General features: G+C 40.6%; 1 protein-coding gene across 15 annotated transcripts in view; it reads left to right on the forward strand.

The window, feature by feature from the left end:
* Positions 1-8,726: 8,726 nt before the first annotated feature.
* The window catches only part of Ncoa2 (nuclear receptor coactivator 2), a 262,844-nt gene continuing 257,195 nt past the window's right edge, over positions 8,727-14,375 (forward strand). For 9 of the 15 annotated variants that reach the window (XM_046460509.2, XM_058584417.1, XM_058584418.1 and 6 more), the window contains exon 1: positions 9,420-9,573. The gene's annotated coding sequence lies outside the window, so the exon portion shown is untranslated. Of the gene's footprint in view, positions 8,809-9,062; positions 9,191-9,419; positions 9,574-9,852; positions 9,934-10,766; positions 11,136-14,375 lie in introns of those variants that run through there. The other 6 variants (XM_058584420.1, XM_058584419.1, XM_046460502.2 and 3 more) reach the window with 4 other exon arrangements.

Here is a 14,375-nt window from a genome sequence, read left to right on the forward strand (position 1 = left end):
CTGAGGACCAAATAAATAAACTAATAATAATAATCATAATAATAATAAGAAAAACAGGATCTAAACAGTAGCTTTTGTCATTTTATAACAAAAGACTGTACGTAAGTATAATTTTAGTATAAAAATTTATTTATTTTACTAAATATCAAACACGAAATTTTCATAACACGAGTGACAGATATAAGGAATAGATATTCACATACCTACCACTTGATTTAAGACCTTAGATATTAATAATCTAAAAGGAAATGGTGGTGGGGCAGGGGTAGAGCCAGACTTTAAAATCTTTTTGGGGAAAAGTTGTAAACAAACAGCCCCAGGGTCTAAGCACTTAATCAAGGATGATAAAAATAGATATTCATAAATAATAGACTAATTAAAGAATAACATCGACCCTACAAATGTTTTGAACAAAAACGGAGTTTTCTATTTAAAGCTCAGGAAATATAATTTGAATGAGTGTTCTATGGTGAGACTGTTTGTCAACTGCTCCATGTGTATGTAGACCTGTCTTAAAAGAAGCAAAGGATTCTTCCACAGAGGAAAAAGAGCTGGTATTTAGATGCACTCTGTTCCATGAAGATATTTTTCTATCCTAGTTATAACTGAATATTAACATCCTCCTCTGAACCTAGGATTATATTAAACTCGTTTTTTCCCTTCTGAGCATGCTTTAGCTACCTGATAGAGTGTTTCCAAGGTGTGGGAGATCACAAAAATAATCCCATTTACTCAGGAGACTGAAGCAGGAAAATTGAAAGTTCAAGGCCAGCCTCAGCAATTTAGCCAGATCCTGTCTCAAAATTGAAAAAAAAAAAAAAAAGAAGAAGAAGACTGGGAATCTAGTGCAGTGGTAAAGCACCCCTAGGTTCAATGCTCAGTTCTTTGCCTGCCTCCCTACACAGTAGGACTGGTGGGAAAACAGTACTTTTAATAACATGTTCTGAACATTTTCATGAAAAAGTTTCAGAGATGGATAGTGGTGATGTTTGCACAAGATGAATGTCAAGTAATATTTTATGAAGCAATTATATAAAGTATGTAAGGGATAATAAAAAATCTGTCTTCAAGGAGCTTCTACTCTAGTCAGAGACATCAGTTAATGTATGCAACAATAATTTTAAAAAATTCTAAATGTAATATACACAGGCACACAAATCAAATAACCTGAATGAACTGGATACAAAATTTTTCATAAAATGAATGTGCCCAGGTAAACTCTACTCAGATTAGAAATAGAATATTCTCAGCATCCCCAAATCTCCTTTTTGTGCCTTCCTAGGCACCCCTCCTGCTTTCCAAAAGGTAACAACCATTCTGGAATCTATCACCATCAATGAGTTTTTGCCTCTTTGAGTTTCATATAAATGGCATTATGTGGTAGAGTTGTTTGTATTTGACTTCTTCTCAAGATTATTTTTATATGATTCATTTCTTCATTTCATAGGAGCATAGTATTCCATTGAGCAAAAATACTTTGACTTATTTATTCTTATGATGAAGGATTCTATAAAACATGTACTTAGGACTAGAAGTATTGCGATATAAAGCAGCTTTCAATTTATATTTCAAATGTTCACTTTCTAATTGTTTCTAATTATAGAAAAAACTGATTATTTTATTGACCTACATTCCAGAGGTCTTGTTAAATTTAATTCTAATAAAGAGATTCTTTTGGATTTTTAAAATATTTACTTTTTAATTGTAGTTGGACACAATACCTTCATTTTTATTTATTTATTTTTTATGTGGTGCTGAGGATCGAACCCAGGGCCTTGCTAGGCGAGCGCTCTACTGTGGAGCCACAATTCCAGCCCCCGATTTTTTTTTTTAAATAAAAATTTGATGCCATCTGCAAATAATGGCAGTTTTATTTTTTCATTATCAATTCTCATGTCATTTTTTTTCTCTTGTGCATTGGTTAGAGCCTTCTGTACAATGTTGGATACAAATGCTAATACTAGGCATACTATTCCCAGTTTTCTTTCCTAATCTGAAAGGGAAGTTGTAAATGTTTCACCATTGAGTATGATGTTTGTTATGGGCTTTTTGTATATATGTTTCACCATATTGAGGAATTTCCCTCCTATTCATATATATATATATATATATATATATATATATATATATATATATATATATATATAATGTTGATTACTTTATTTTATTCATTTGGTGCTGAGGACTGAACCCAGTGCCTTCTCACACATGCTAGGCAAGTGCTCTACCAGTGAGCCACAACTCCAGCCCCCCTCCTATTCATTTTTGAAAATGCCAATAGTACTTTGTTCAGGTATAATTTGTACAAAGAAAAATGCACAAATATGAAAGGTGGAACTCTTTTGACAAACCACTGTCAAAATATAACCAGCACCCAGCTCAATATTCATGATCCCAGGTGTTTTTTGTTTTATTTAAAGACAGGGTCTCACTGAGTTGCTTAGTGCCTCACTTTTGCTGAGGCTAGCTTTGAACTCGCCATCCTCCTGTCACAACCTCCAGAACTGCTGGGATTACAGTCAGTCGTGGGCTGCCACGCCCCGCCCCAGAATATTTCTTCATCCCAGAAAATTCTCTTTCCTCTTTCCAGTCAGTCTGCACCCTAACAACCTTTGCATCAGCTTTTTTCGCTATAGTTTCATTTTGCCTGCTCTTGTAGTATATATAAATAGAATTGAATCCATGTTGTTGCATAAATAGCAATTTGTTCCTTTTTATTGTTGAGTACTATTCCATTGTATAAATATACCACACTTTGTTCCTCCACCTACTTTGATGATGGCATTTAGTTTCCAGGTTTTCACTGTTATAAATAAAACTGTTAACATTCCAGGCAGTCTTTTGGTGGACAGATGTTTTCATCTCTCAGAAAATACCTGGAAGAACTGTTGGGTAGAATTGTGTGTGTTTAACATTCTGAGGACTTGTCACACTGTTTCCCAGAGTCGCTCCTATAATCCAGCCAGCAGTAAATGAGAGATCCAATTGCTTCACATTCTCCAAAGCAGTAGTTACTGTCAGCTTTTATAATTTCATATATTGTAGCAGGTGTGTAAGTGGTATCTACTGTGGTTTTAATTTGCATTATTTCTCTGATGACTAACTGTAAGCATCTTTTAATATATTTACTAGCCTTTCATAGGCTTCCGAAAGTAACTTTCAAGGCTTTTCATTATTTGGCTGTTTGTCTTACTGTCAATTTGGAGGTGTTCTTTATTTATTCTGGATAGTTACTTTGTCTGAAATGTGTATCACAAATATGCTCTTCGAATCCACAGAATGCTTTTTCACTTTGTTAGAGACATTTTTTTTTTAAGGTGGACACAATATCTTTATTTCACTTTTATGTGGTGCTGAGGTTTGAACCCAGTGCCTCCCATGTGCTAGGGGAACACTCTACCACTGAGCCACAACCCCAGACCCTCTTTATTGAATTTCTTTAGCAACATTGTACAAAAATTAGTTGACAATAAAATTTGGGGGTCTATTTCTGAACTCTAGTCTATTTATCTATTTGAATCTATAAGTTATTCTTACATGAATATCACACTGCCTTAAATTATTGTAGCATTATAGTTGAGTATTGAGATTAGTAATGTATGTCAGCCAACTTGTGCTTCTTCAAGTTTGCCTTGGATGTTTTGGGTAATATGTAGGTAATATGTAAGTTTTAGAATTAATACCTCACTTTTCATTTACAAAGTCTGCTGGGATTTTGATTATGGCTGCATTGAATCTATAGATCAATTTGGGAAGTCATCATATCTTGATATTAAGACTCTTCATCTCCCCCTTTAGATTGGGTCTTGCAAATTTCTATCAGCAATGTTTTTTTTTTTTTTTTTAATTAAGAGATCTTGCACATTTCATTAGAATTGTTTAATGAAAGTTTTTGATAGTTTTTGTGTCTTTGTAAATAGCATTTAAAATTTTGTAATTTTTTTCTTGCTAATATACAGAAATACAATTGTTTTCTGCAAATCGACTTTTATCCTATAATATCATATTAATTTTAGTAGTTTATACATTCTTTCGAATTTTATATGTATACTATCACATCATCAGTTAATAAACATGGATGTGTTTTCTTCATTTAAATTTTCTTGCTGTATTGCAGTGGATAGAATTTGCAGACATGCTATATAACTTGCCAACATTTACAGTGAGTAAAAGCCAAGATTGAAACCCATGGTAGTCTGATTGCAGAATATTCTGGAATGAGTGTGGGAGTAGGAAGTATTTGTTGTTATTTAAACAATAAGGGAGATATGGCTAGAAAAAGTGGAGTCACACCAAAGAGAGTCCTAGTGTAAGGTAAAGAATTTGCATTATATTTTGTAGGTAATGAAGAATCATTAAGTGATTTCAAGTGGGAAAGTAATAATAAAAATAAGAAGATAAATCTTGTGTAAGTGTGCAGTCTGGCTTGAAGAGAGACAGTTCATTCATTTAATCATTCATTTCACAATCATTTATTGAGCATATATTATATTCTAGAAATTGTTACAGTACTAAGGAGATAAAGGTGAGAATAATATATTGCTTGGAGAGATAAAGATAATTAAGAGATGGAGAAAAAAATCTTAGCACTATCTGTTCTCCATGCAGTAAAGATCTATGATATTGCATAAATTATTTAATCTCTCTGACCTCATTTTTCCTCATATGTAAAATGGGAATAATAATGCATATAATGCCAACTTCAATTAGCAATAAAAATTATATAGTATGTTTGGCCTATATCATACACTTATTTATGGCAATGATACTATTTGAAGGAATTTGAAAGGGAGCAAATAATTAGAATAAAGCATTTGGAAGCTTGGTACGTAGCTTAGAGGTAGAATGCTAGCCTAGAATGTGGGAGACCCTGGGTTTAATCTCTAATATCACAATTTTTTTTTTTTTAAAGAGAATTTTTTTTAATATTTATTTTTTTTTTAGTTATCGGCGGACACAACATCTTTGTTTGTATGTGGTGCTGAGGATCGAACCCGGGCCGCACGCATGCTGGGCGAGTGCGCTACCGCTTGAGCCACATCCCCAGCCCTCTAATATCACAATTTGAAAAAAAAAAAAGAAAAGAAAGAAAGAAAAATAAGGGAAAAATCATATAGTTGTTTTGTTCAATGATCAAATTGCCAAACAAATATTTTAACCAGTTCCCCCAATGATTAATTTTTTAATAGAATGAATAAATTGTTTTTGCAATTTGAGAATGTACCAAAATGTAAAGATAATGTGCTACACACAGATTTAGCCAAAATAATATTCTTTTACATCTGTATACAGAACTTGATAGCTAACAAAGTACACTTATTTATACCATTTTGTTTTGAGTTTTGCAATAGTTATACTGATGAGGAAATTGCAATATTTAGTGACTTTTCTAAGGTCACACAGTAAGTAGCAGAGCCCACTTCATGTCTTGTTTATTTGCTTACCCTCTTTAGCTCTTTTAACCATATTGTTTTATCTCATTTTATCATGATCCATGTTAATACAAACAAGGTATAGAATCCCCCATTTTTATGTTATTTATGTATGAAAAAAAGTGAGTACCTTAGAAATTAAATGTGGAAGGGACAAAAATAGAAATGTTTGTCTCCTAGCACTCAGACTGCTCTGATTTTTCTTAGGTATGTTTTTAAATATATAATATCAATTTTTTTTTTTTTTTTTACTTCTTTACTATTTTATGTTGCATTGATGATTCTGCTTGTATTTCTTTTTGGTTTGCTTCCATGCCTTATCCATCCATGGTCTGTCAAGTTTCTGCTTCTAAATTTCAATAATTTCCTTCCTCTTTATGCTTTGCACCCACATTTTTTCCTTATTGGGTTGTTCTCTCTTAGTAATGTATCCAGTTCCTATATCTTTCCTTTCTTTTTTCTTTGCGTCATTAAGACAACGCAGCTACTGCCTTTTCTACTTTTTCATTTTACATTATCACAGTGATGATTCACTAATAATTATGGCTAGTGTTAAATATAGCTTGAGTTCTCACAGAATTCTAAGTTCCTTCAAAATATGGAAAATGTTTTTTCATAAAACTGTTTTATGAGTAATGCACTGGAGGGTGAGTTGTGGAAGGGGACATGGGATAGGAATTGGGGCAATAATACTACAGTATTCTCCCTTTATCTGTGGTTTTATTTTCCATAGTTTTAGTTACCCATGCTTAAGCTTGATCTAAAATGTTAAATGGAAAATTCTAGAAATAAACCATTCATAAAATTTAAATTGTTCCTTATTCAGAATAGCGTGACATAATCTCACATTGTACTACTCTGTTCTAAGTGGGATGTGAATTATCCCTCTGTCCAGCCTATTCACACTGTATATGTTACTCACCTGGCAGCCTCTCAGTAGAGAAGTATCACAGTGCTTATGACCTTCTAATGCTAAATAATGCTTATTTTGCTTAATAATGGCCCTAGAGCACAAAAGTGTGGTGATGTTCACAATCTGGTTATGCCAAAGAGAAGATGTGAAGTGGTTCTTCTAAATAAAAAGGTGAAAGGTATTTTGAGAGAATTCATTCACATAACTTTTACTACAGCATAGTTATAATTGTTCTATTTTATTATTAGTTATTGTTGTTAATTTCTTATTGTGTCTAAAATATAAACTAAACTTTATCATACGTATTTAGAGAAAGGAAGAAACATAGTATACACATAGAGTTCAGAACTATCTGTGGTTTCAGGGGTCCACTTGGGTCTTGGAATATTCCTTACAAGATAAGGAGAGCCTATTGCATTATTTGTGTTTTAAAGATTTAATTAAATAATAAACCTCATGCAATTCCTTGTTAAGTGCTTTTTAAGTCCTGAGGTACTTAACAATTTAATGAAAGTCAAAGACCATTATATAAATATCTCCACTACAAGACAAGTTATAACAATAAAGTGCAGAGGGAGCCCAGAGACTATATTAGAGAAAAGAAGTTACATGATTTCTCCAGGTTCTTTATACTATTCTATCAGGTTTTTTTTTGTTTTTTTTTTTTGGGGGGGGGGGTAGAAACAGTCATCTATCTTGAGCCTGCAGTAAGAAGTTTTATTGAGTAATACAGCAATACAATGGGGAGTCATTTGCTTGTGCAGACATCCTGGTTAGTATTTAATGAAATGGACTGTTGCAGGGGCCTGATGGACTCTGGACTTTTGCCAAAAAAGGGAGGGGAAGAGTGAGGAGAATCTTTATCAAAATACCTGAAAATTCATAGTTGCAAGAAAGAAAATCTGAGTCCAGACCTCAGGTGAGTACTACCTTATCATAGCAATACTATACAGGAGTTGAAGATGACAGGCCATAAAAATGCACTCCATTTCCTGTTTTCTTTCCCAATTCTTTTTTTTTTTTAAGAAAGAGGAGAGAGAGAGAGAGAGAGAGAGAGAGAGAGAGAGAGAGAGAGAGAGAGAGAATTTTTTTTTTTCGGCAGACACAACATCTTTGTTTGTATGTGGTGCTGAGGATCGAACCCGGGCCGCATGCATGGCAGGGAGCGTGCTACCGCTTGAGCCACATGCCCAGCCCCCCTTTCCCAATTCTTGAGAATGCTTTGCGTGTATAGGGAACACAATGCTGTTATTCCAGCATATATATATATATATATATATATATATATATATATATATATACACACACACACACACACACACATATATATGTATGTACATATATATCTCAGCATATATTCCATCATATATATATTATACACACACACACACACAAACACACACATGAGACAACTATAAGGACCTGGGGCATAGCTTAATGGCAGAGCATTTGCCTATATGTAAGAGTCCCTGGGTTCGATTCCCAGCACAAGAGAAAAATCTTAACAAATTTACTATGTTCATACATGTTCAATACAAACATTTCAAGCACTAGACACATGTGCAATATAAAAGTGGAAATACTCCTTGATATGCCTACTTTTTATTATATTCCACAGTGTTAACGTTTGTTACAGTCTTCCAAATATTTTCTACTCAAATCAAATAGGCATATGCACTTTTTTTCTTTCTTTATCCAAATAAAATTAGTGGTAGTTTCACAAATTGGAAGTTTAAATTCTATTAAAAGTATAAGCTTTGGGGTTCCCTAGACCTGGACTCAAATCTTCAACTTTTTGGTGGTGTGACTCTAGAAAATTTACTTCTTTAAGCTTCATTTTTTAGGGGAAGTATAAAAATAGTAATTATTTTGTGAGGCTTGATGATTAAAATCTATATAGTGTATATAAATCACTTAGCACAGTGCCAGACACATAGTGTTTGATAAACACTGATTGTCTATGACAAGTGACCTTTCTCATTATTTCCCTTTTATATTTAACTACTGTTAAATAAATGTTGCTCATTTCAACTAATTATATCTAAGTTGGAAACTCGTTTTTTTTTTTTAAAGTGTAAAATTAAATTAACATGTGCGGGGGTGGGGGAAGGTGTCTCACTTTTTTTTATTTTTATTTTTGGTGACAATCTCCTGATTCTCCCCAATACTTCACTCATGTCTAGAGAGTGGATTCTGCAATGAAAAAAAAAAAAAAAAAAAAAAACTTTTGTGACTTCACGGCACGCTGAGAATGCTCAACCAGGTCAGGTTTTACACAGTGCGCACAGCAGCATTTGCTTTATCATGCAATTGCTGGGTGGCACCCCTTTAAGCTCATCTCCCTTAGTCGCGCCCCTCCATCCCCTCTGAGATAAGGACTGCCACAGGGGAAACGAAACCTCATCGGAACCGAGGGGGACTTGGCCGCCGAGGGGCGCCTCCTGGGAGCAGCGGCAAGCCGCGGTGCGTGTGTGAGGTGCGCCCGAGGGGTACAGGGGTCTGGCAGAAAGGGCCCGGACAGAGCGCGGGCTGGAGGTTCCTCTCCAGGTTCTGGCACTTGGTTCTCCAGAATCTTCGTCTTGAGGCATCGTCCCCGCCGTCTGCAACCCCAGGGTCCCACTGCCTCCACAGTGAGGCCCTGCTGTCCCACTCGCTTTCTTTTTTGGCACTGCCCTTTGCCCTCCCATGGAGTCCTCTGTTTACTCTCCCTTCACTTCCAGTCACCCATAGGTCACCCTCCCTCTACCACAGTCACCCATTTTGTCCCCTCGCTCTTCACCTCTCCCATTCCCAGAGGACTCTGCCGACAGAGATGCTGTGGACCCCCCGGCTAGGGTCTGCTCTGGTGAGAACACTCAGTCCACCTTTGCCCCCTCCTCCGGGACACGGGAGGCAAGTTTCCGCCCCGTCCTTTCCCCAGTGACAGGACTTGGCGGCGGCCACTGCCGGGGAGGCGGAGGGAGGGACGGCCTGGCTCCCGAGCCCCCTCCTCTGCTCGCGAGCTCGCGCGGTCTGTCTCTCTCCGCAAGTGCGGAGACGCGGCGGCGGAGGAGGAGGAGGAGTGGAGGAGGAGGAGGAGGGAGTTGGGGGAGGATCTCCATTGAAATAAACAACCAGGCAGCAGTTATTAACACGGGAACATGGCGGCCGCAGCCTCAGCTACAGCTTCGGCGGCGAAGGTCAGCGCCGACGGCAGCCGGCACCTGACGGCGTGACCGACCGGAGCCGGTAACCGCGCCTTCCCCAGGGGCTGCGAGGGCGGGTGGGAGGCAGGCGGGGGGCGCCGCGTCCCCACCCCCAGCCGCGACTGCCCTTCCTGCGCGGAGCCCGGAGGAGCCGTGCGCCTCCGAGAGGGCTGTTTTTGTGTGCGGGCACCGCTGCCCGAGTGTGCGGAAAACGGGAGTTGCATCCCGGAGGCGCCGCGGAGCTGGGGAGTTGGGGTTTGGGGGGTGGGGAGGGCGGGAAGCGGCGGGGAGACGCGGAGTCCCCGGGAGAGAAAGGAGGCGCTCCAGCGCCTTGCGAGAGCTCGGGAGACGAGTCCCGGAGCGCGAGGCGGGCGGAGGCTGCAGCCCGCGGCGCAGGCAAGAGGTGAGCGCCGAGGCGCGGCGGGGAGGCCGGGGGCGCTGGCGCGGCCCCCACTGGAGGAGCGAGTGCCTGCCCCCCAGACCGGTGCGGGGTCGGAGAGAGCCGAGGCTCCGGCTCTCCCGAGGGCAGCGCGGCTGAGCTGGGAAGGTGAATCCCCAGAAGGTGCATTCTTTGAGGGAAACGCTTTGCGGCTGCAGCGCAGGGTGGGAGACGGGCGAGGGGAGGCAGGACTCGGGAAGTGCTGGGGGTGTGTGAAGGTGAAGCGGAGTGTCAGAGGCGGCCGGCGGGCTGAGCCTCTGGGAGGAGGAGGTGGAGAAGAAGGAGGAGGGGAGCCCCGGCCGGGCAGGCGGCCGGGCCCGTGTCAGCGCCGGGGGCGGGGGGCGAGGGGCGCCGCGCGCCGCGGGCGGACGGGAAGGAGCTGCAGCGGGCGGGGCGGCGGCGCGCTCGGGCCGAGCAGGCCGGGCCGTGGTGGGGGCGGGGAGCCGGGGGCCGGGCCGCGGCGGCGCCGAGCTGGGCTCGCCCCTGACTTAACTTTCTGGGTGCGGGCATGTGTGCTGGAGGCGCGCTGGGGCCGGGGCCGGGGCCGGGGGCGGGAGGCGGTCCGGGAGGTTCCGGGTTGGCTCGCCAGCGCCCCCTTTTCTCTCCCCTTTTTCCCCGCCCCTGAAGGGACAGGCCCTCAGGGCCCCAGGCGGGAAGCGGGAGGGGCCCTTCGGTCGGCTCGCGACGGTCACGCCCCGGTCCTGGGGACACGCCTCTCTAGGGCCCCTTGGGGCTACTGGGGGAGGGGGCCGGGGTCGTCGCTGCGGGCTGGCGCTCCCCGCCCCCCGCCCCTCCGGGGAGTCCCGGAGGCGCCTCTTTCGAGATCGGGGGTGGGTCGGTCCCTGGTTAGATGGTCCCTCCCTCTTCCCCCTCCCCCTAGTGGTTTCCGGGGCCTGCGGGACCGAGGGGCGGGAATCGGGGACCGGAGCCCCTTCAATGGCCGGGAGCTGGAGTGGGTCTAACGCCTTCTGGGTCCGTCACTGGTAGGGGAAACTTTCCTAAACCTGAGACGAAGCCGAACACCCTCCTCCGCCACCTCGTCCTCTAATCCCACTCCCACTCCACCACCTCCAACGCCTTCCCCTCCCACCGACCCGAATCTTGCTGCGTCTGACTGATGGGGCAGTGAGCCAATCGAAGGCGGGGAGCTGACCTGCCGGGTGTCGGTAAGCCAATCGTGGAGACCGGAGGAAGAAAGGGGGCGGGGTTTCTCCCGGACCAGTTGGAGCAGAGTTGCAAGCGGGGCGGGGGAGTCATGGAGACGCCAAGAGCCGTCCACTCTTGTCCATCCCTAGTCACCCGTGCCTTGATCGGTGGGGTAGTGTCACTTACACGGCGTCTGGTTTGTAAGAGGTGCACGTAGAGGTACACGAGATACTGTATTTCTCTTGTACCGCGAGAAGCGTTGTCTGAGACACGACGAAGTCTAAAGCCACTTTAGGATGTGGCAGTAACTCCCGTGGCCCGGTTCTAAAATGGCATATGTTGTAGTGATTATGTTCTGGACCTCAGCGCCGGGTTTACCTGCTGAGGATCATAGAAGTTACCTGTTTGCCTGTGTCTCATTTTAATCAGCCACTCCAGCATGGGGACAATGAAATTTAAAAGGGTACCTTGAGAATGAAGGCATGGGGTAGTCTTACGTCAGCTGATTATTGGGAGTGTAAAGCATCATTGTTTGTAATGGCTTCACTGGTTCCTTGTGTAATCAGTCTGCCAATTACCAAAGTGCATTTGAAAGTTTGGCGTTTGGGGGACTACAGGAAAAAAAAATTTTGTGCTCTCTCCCCCCCCCCCCCCCCCCCCCCGTTTGCTTTTTCTTGGGTAAACAAAATGAAGTTAGAAACCAAAGCATCACTGAAACATTAAGCGTGGGTTTTTAAGGAGCAAAGCTAGTCAAAGAATATTTGTCTACAGAAGAAAAAAAAAAGTCTGAGTAAAATGTAGTTTGCCAGATTACTCCCACACAAAAGATTCCTAAAAATAATTTTAGTTTTCTTCTTAAACACTGCTGAATAGTACAGTGTGTGGATACTTTTTTGGTTTATACAAGGTTAGGAGACATCTTTGGTTGTTTTAACAGTTGCGTTCAGTCAAGTGACTTTCTCAACTCCTGACTTTCAGGAACAGAGAAGGTAAGTCTTTCTTTGCTTTTCTGTAAGGAGCACAGGTTGCTCAGCAGGAATAGCAGTCTTAAAAAGACAGCAGCTGCTACAGTGCGCTTGTGTGTGTGTGTGTGTTGTGTGTGAGTGTGTGTGCGCCTGCACGCTCCTGTTCTTTGTTGGTGTGTTTAGTGCACCCTGGCAGCAGAAATGCTCCTTTTCCCAACTGGAATTTGTAGAATCTTTGGGAGTTCAAAGAATGAACAGTGTTAAATTAAGAATGAATCCATTCACTTTTGGGATAAGCATCCCATGAGTTTAATTTTGAGGCTTTTAAAAAGATATTTTATGGGCATGAGATTTATGTTATCTATCAGGTTTTCAAGTTTTCATTAATGTTGGGTTACTAAGAAATAATTGAGAATACGGTTTTAAGGAACAGCATTCTGTTGTAATATACCATTTTAAAATGCATGTGAATTCCCAGTCAAGTATAATCTTGGGTGTTGTGTAGACATAAATTAATTGCATTCTGCTGTAGCCCTTGAGGTATTATTTTAGTGATAAAAGAGTCAAAACTGAGAAGATAAAACAAACATTTATTTAGATTGTCGGAAGTAGGGAGTGTTATAGACATTCAAAATTTAACAACATTCAACCCTCTACCCCCATCATTAGTTACTGTAGTTACTGATGGCCACTCTCATGCACCTCCTTCTCTCTGTTTTATATGATTAAGAGCAACACATTATTTTACTCATTCCTTAAATCAAACCTTGAAAATGTTATCAGATTCTTGGTTGCAGAGGCAAGCAAGTCCCCTAATGCCTGGTTAGGGGGGAAAAAAAAACCTCTCAAGCATATGGAGACATCTAGAAAAAGATGTGCATCGTCAGCTGTGATTCCATTGTGTGCGCTCTCAGACTGGATCTGAGCCTTCTTCCTCCTGGGAATTTCCGTCTTAACAAGAGGAGTTCTTTGACTTTTAGATGTCAGGATACTGAAGCAGAGGTAGAAAAGGAGCTCACCAATTATGAATTTAAATTTTTTTGGTAATTAATATTTTTAACTACCTTCATTGGTTAAATATAATTTAGGGTGACGTTAGCTCAGTGTTAGTAAAGCATTTTACTGGAAATATAAAATTTAAGGAATGGAAGAGATCTTGGACTGTGGTATACAATTGGATAAAGGGGTAATGCTCCCTGGTTGCCTTTTTCTATAGTTATATCTTATTAAAGCTTTCCTGGTCTCAGTGGAATCAAGGATCTGTGAGCAGGCTTCCATTACACACCCTATATTTAAGGATTCAGTACCTTAGCTGTTTCAAATCATATCAGGTTGAAATGTGACCCATAAGTTGACAGCTCGGATTTCTTAGAAAAAAATGTTTTTGTTGTGTTGGATTTAAAGCAGTTCTTTTAAGCAGTCTGTCTTAGATTGTTGGGTAGGGAAAAAGAAAAAGAGTGGTTTCTTTAAACAATTCTAGAAGATTAATTTTCTGAAATGCACAAGTGTGTCCTCATTTGATATTTTGACCATTTTGTCATGATAGTAATTATATTTAAAAGCACAGCTAATGTTTGGCTGTTGTTAGGGCAAAAGTAGAAATTATTAGCTTTTTAGTATTTTGGGTTTATAGTTTTGTTGCGTACTGTGTTACATGCTTTATTGATTTTAAATGAAAAGAGTAGGAGGGAGAAGATAAATAACTGCTTTAAGCTGTTGGTCTTTCATTGCAGTAAATCAAAAAATCAGCAGCAAATCAGTGACTTTTACACTAGTGAAATAATACTGTGTACATACCAATAATGCAAGCCAAGTAAAGGAAAGCAGAACAAAATCTTTTAGCTTTTTTTTTTTTTCCCTTCATATTTCAAACTAATTTATTTCTGTGCTTTACTTTTCTAAATAAAAAGATGTTAGTGTTGGTGTGTTTATTTTCCTTCTTTGTTTTAAAAATTTCTAGGTGGGAATTGCTAACTGTAGAAAGAATATCATGTCATATTACCCTCTTACTTTTATTAAAAAGTAAAGTTTGGAAAAGCTATAAAATTCGGTTATACTGTCACCCCCAATTTGGACAAGCAGAGAGAGAACATATACTTTATGGGCCCTACATGGTAATTTCTAAATGGAGTTGAATGTGACTTCTATGCATCTTTTAGAAAATATTTAAAATTGATTATGAAAAGGGGTGGAAATCTTAAAGGTAAACTTCTGCTTTTGAATATCACTGGAATTAAAAGACTAGATAGTCTGCAGGTAGAATATAATACTTTTGGTTTTGGGGGCAAAAATTTT

This window comes from Marmota monax, unplaced genomic scaffold (genome assembly GCF_021218885.2).
Source record: "Marmota monax isolate L192 unplaced genomic scaffold, Marmota_monax_Labrador192_F-V1.1 WCK01_AAM20220418_F8-fsc00063, whole genome shotgun sequence".
Classification (NCBI taxonomy): Eukaryota; Metazoa; Chordata; class Mammalia; order Rodentia; family Sciuridae; genus Marmota; species Marmota monax.